Here is a 5078-nt window from a genome sequence, read left to right as displayed (position 1 = left end):
AATGATTACTTTAAGAAATTCAACATGTTTGGAATAATTGTATTTATAGCATAGATTTGTATCAATTAGCTGAGTTATGATTTTTATATAGATCTCCAAATGAAAATGTGATTTACAGAATTTTGGCTCATTTTAATGTTAATTGAATTGGAATATCCAGTCATGTGGCTGTGAACTTACTTAGGTTCCACTTTTTCTTTCTCAGTTTTGTTCTCTTGAGTGGACCTGCAAAAAGAGTATGTAATTACTATATGTTGAATGGTTACTTCTAAAGTATTTTTTATGTAAAAAATAAAAAATAAAAGCATTACTTAATAACAAATACGATCTGGAAATTGAAAAAAATATCCTAGGAAAAAATTGCACCCAAAGGGTGTAATGTATGCAACGTAATCTGATAAAGTCATCCGCAAATTTTACAACTTTAACCGTGACCTTCAGGTAACACAAAATGAAGAACATCTAAAGAAGAATGAAGTACCTTTTATAGAAGATGAATTTTCTAGACTACAGCATCAGCGATGCACTCTCTTTTTCTTTTTTTGGTAAACATTAGAGATGCACTCTAGTCGTTAGGCCAGCAACTTTGGTATTTTGTAACTATCAATTGGTCATCAATAATATTTTTAATGGTGTGAGAGTATATCCAATAGTGAGAAATCACTCATTTTTTTTTTATGGTTAAGTGATAGCCAGAAAACACAAAAATTGCTGGCCTCTATACTTTTCCAATTAGTTTTACTCCTTAGAGAAGGTAAACCAAAATACAGCCATTGGAACATGGGCTGGACCACGTTTAGCCAGACCCAGACCCATTCCACGACCCGACCCCATTTCTTGTATGGGTCTTTTCAAGACCTAAACTTCATCCCAGTCCAAAAAAAATAGACCTAAACTTCATCCAAAAAAAAACCCAAAAAGGACCAGGACAAATGGATATAATTTTAGACATTAATGATGATGAGTACTTTAGGCTGAGGAGGAAGGAAGGGAAGTTGGCAGTGGAGAGGGATGTTGATGTGAGGGAATTCGCTGCGCCGCCGGTTATGGAGTTCGAGCAGGATCCGGTTCAAATTCTTGATGCTATGTTCAAATTCTAACCAAATGTATGAGTTCAAATTTGGCGAGTCTCAACATTTTAAACTATACTAAGTTCGGCAGATAATAAAGGTTGGTTTATTAATTATTACTTATCTTTCTCTTCCTTGTTTTCTGATTCTGGTTTTACATGTATCCTTGTATATGCCGATGATCTAGTTTTGGCAGGAAATGATTGGACTGAGATTGTAAAATTACTTGATGACAGGTTTAGGATCAAGGGTCTACATGAATTCAAAATTTTTTCTTGGTCTAGAAATTGCTAGAAGTCAACAGGGTATTGCAGTGTATCAACGCAAGTATACTTTGGACTTGCAAGATGAGTTTGGGTTGATGAATGCCAAAGCAGCCACCACCCCAATGGTCTGACATCTGATAATCTTCACCATTGGAGGTTGATTGGGCGTCTAATTTATCTAGCCAATACCAATATACGTCATGATATATGCTTCACCATGAATAAGCTTAGTCATTTTCTTTATTATGCCACTAACAAGTGTTGTTTTCCACCTCTGATGAATTCACTCTTACTACTTTTTCTGACTTATACTAGGGTGCTTGTCCTGATACTCGCCATTCTGTATCTGTATTCAATTTCTTTCTTGGGAGATCATTGATATTTTGGCGCAGCAAGAAGTGGCACACAGTAGCACATTCCGTAGCTGAAGTTGAGTACAAAGCAATGACACTTGTCACTTGTGAGTTGTGACAACCAATTGGCTCTTCACATTGCACCTAATCTAGTTTTTCATGAGAGTACTAAATATATAGAGATAGATGGATTGCCACATTGTCCAAGATAAAGTCTAAGGAGTAGTAGTAAGCTTCTCCTATTATATTCGGCTCACCAAGTCACTACCACTAATCCATTCATATCATGTAAAAGCAACCTAGAGCTGATCAATTTTCATGCATTCCAGCTTGAGAGGAATGTAGTTGAAGATGTAAATTAGTAGTGAGGATATTGTATTAGCAGTAAGTTAAATCAGCATATTAAATTAGTTAAGAAGTTAGTTGTTGACATTAGCAATTAGTCAAGAAAATGTGATATTCAATTATTCATCACTCAAACTACCTCTACTAGTCAATTTTTTTTTCTCAATTTCATATGGTGTGAGCTTCACCTTCTCACCACTGTACTCTGCAAGTAGAATAGAGTTTCATCAACAAAATTATATTTTTAAAAGTATTTATATTTGTGAAACATGTATTGTAAGAAATATTTATAAATTAAAAATGAAATTGTATATTAAAAATTTAATTGAGATAATTAAATAATCACTAATTATACATGCTCTTTTATGTAACAATAGTTTTATCTATTCGTAATAATTTTAAATGTTACTAAGATTTATTTTAAACTAATATATTTCTTTTTACTTTTTGGACAAATATTTTAAAATAAAGATATTAAATTATATTGTAGATGTGTATATTTCATTGCTCTTTTATTATCAGCAAATTTTCTTTTTTAGTTTCGTAATATGGTCCACTCATTTCTTTTTTTTGCTAATATATATGTGCTTTTTGTTTTGGATAATTATTTCAAAATGAAGAAAAATTATATATTATTTATGTGATGTATACTTGATTCGTAGTTAGCTTTCATTTGCAGTAATCTCTTTGTTCGTATAGTATGTTATCACAGAGAAAGTTGTAGGTCTTTTCCCAAACAATTTTCTTTAATTTTCCTTCCCACTAACTAATATTTAACACGATGTTCAAGTAATGTTACTAAAAAATATTAATAAATTTAATAGCTTTTTAATGGTATAAGTTTTTAAGTTTAAAAATTTAAAAATCATGTCATAAAATATGAAGTATTAATAAATAATATTAATTATATTATTTTGGCTTTAATAATGATTATGATACTAACAAATAAAATTGTTTGAGACAAATTTAAAAAAGACAATTTTTTATAAGTATTGCTACCAATAAAAAATTGTTCTACTTTAAAGAAAAATACTATTTTTTTTACATTATTTTCTAATTCAACAAGTCAAGGACTAATCCACCACATATTAATACTCCATTTATTAAAGGTTTGTCGCTAGCCAATGAATTACTACACACACAAGGTGAAATCCGAATTCCTAATACTGACTTAAGCGGACGAATAAAATGATCATTTAAACAACCCAAATTGGTTAAGACAAATACTAATTATTAAAAATATTTGAAAATTGCTAAATTTTGACTTTAATTATAACTTTATAAAATAGTTATAAAAGTAATTACTATATTTATTTTTCGTTTAGTTTCTTCTAATAAAAAATTTTATATAATTTAATATATTAATCTATGCAGCGCATGAGAACATACATTAATTTATCTATCTATCTATTTATTTATCTATTTATCTATCTATCTATCTAATCTACTAAATTAGATTTTTTTTTCCTAACAAATAAAGGTGAGATATCAATTAAAATTATAAAAGATTGTGGATCAATTTCATTGCAATGGAATTAAATTTAATTAGATGCTAAAATAATTGGCAAAAATTATTTAATTTCAATCATTTAAAAATATTTAATTTTAATTGATATATTTTTTTTTCTACTTATATCTTTAATCATTACTTATTGTACTCTTTAATCTTTATATTTAAAGTAAATATTAAATATAAAAGAATTAAAATAATGTTAATTTAATTTGATATATGTTTGGTTGCTCGTCACTATAAGAGGTCAGTCGGGTGTTGAGTCGAGAGAAACTATTAGAGACAGAAAGGTTTATGGACCTGGACGTAAATTTTATGAGCAACATGCTACTACGGTCGTCAGTGGGTCAGTGGGTGGGACTACTTGGAAGAACACTCCGATGCTAAAGTATGTATCTGTACGACGAGACGACTAATTAGGGTAAAGATGACGTACCTTGGGAGAGGAATAGATCCCTCCCCATTTATATCTTATACTCGAGTGGACCTTTTGACTTGGGTACGTCTGCCCGGAAGCTTCTGCCAATCGTCCAGGTCTTCCTTAGGAGGTAGAGTGACGCGCGAGTCACCCTTGCATGTATGGGTCAAGGACCTGTTGGGTCGGTAGCCCGTAACATGGACCCTGACCCTTTTTGGACTAGATCGGAATAGTGCTCTCGATGTGGCAAGCCGTGAGGCTCAAGGTTGGCACATTCGAATTACTCGTGTCTCCTTGTGCAACTTTCCTCCTCTGCTCTTGACTCTGTCAACGGGATCCTCAATTTTGGTGCGCATGAACCACCCCCAGCCGATGTTTGGGGCGTCGTTTTGGTTTCCGTGCCAAGAGTATTAAATGCCTTTATGTCTTATATGAAAGTGGAAGGAAAAGTCCATTTTGCCCCTTTCTTTTTGCGCTCCCTCCTCGATGGTTACCATCGCAGTGTTCATATCTCTTTCATAACTCTCTCACTTCTCATTTTTCCTTTTTCATTTTTCATTTTTTCCCGCACTTGCTACTTCGCAACCATCAATTTGCTTTCTACTTGCTGTGTGTTTAGCTACGTTTGCCTCCAATCTATCGCTTCCTTTTCCTTTTCTTACTAGTACTTGAATCTTTGTGCTTATTTTGTTTATTTTGATACTTGTTGATGTTTGCTCTGTTGTTGCCAATTTGTTGTGTTTGCTTTTTTTGTTTGCTTGAATTGAACTTGCCATTGTTAGCTAGTTCTTAGACGGATACAATAAGTGTTTTTAACCTGGATTTAGGCTTGAAATTGTGTAGAATAGCATAGGATAGTGATATAGCAAACGTAGTTCAGTTTTGACTTTTTCTGAACTTTTGACTTTCCGTTTTGACTTAATTAGTGCCCCCAATGTAGGTATGGCGCAGCAACCCATGGTGCAAAACTCCATAAATCGTTACGCTTGGGTTACTACCGACGTGGCGGGCACATCCTTCAAGATAACTCAGGAGGAATTACAAGAATTCCAAAATTCTGGGGTGTTTTGCGGGAGTGGTCCAGAGGAGACAAACTACGATGTGTTCGTTCCAGGA

The 5078-nt window shown here is 32.8% G+C and overlaps 1 long non-coding RNA gene across 1 annotated transcript; it reads left to right on the top strand.

Annotated features, from left to right (window-relative positions):
- The first annotated feature begins 971 nt into the window (after positions 1-971).
- On the top strand, positions 972-2083 carry LOC110274651 (uncharacterized). Its single transcript, XR_002366829.2, has 3 exons — positions 972-1170; positions 1307-1492; positions 1652-2083. It is a non-coding gene; the product is annotated as an uncharacterized LOC110274651 (long non-coding RNA).
- Positions 2084-5078: the final 2995 nt, after the last annotated feature.

The sequence above is a fragment of the Arachis duranensis genome, chromosome 8 (genome assembly GCF_000817695.3).
Source record: "Arachis duranensis cultivar V14167 chromosome 8, aradu.V14167.gnm2.J7QH, whole genome shotgun sequence".
Classification (NCBI taxonomy): Eukaryota; Viridiplantae; Streptophyta; class Magnoliopsida; order Fabales; family Fabaceae; genus Arachis; species Arachis duranensis.
The sequence above is the reverse complement of the archived record's forward strand: the minus strand, read 5'-3'. Positions and strand labels throughout refer to the sequence as shown.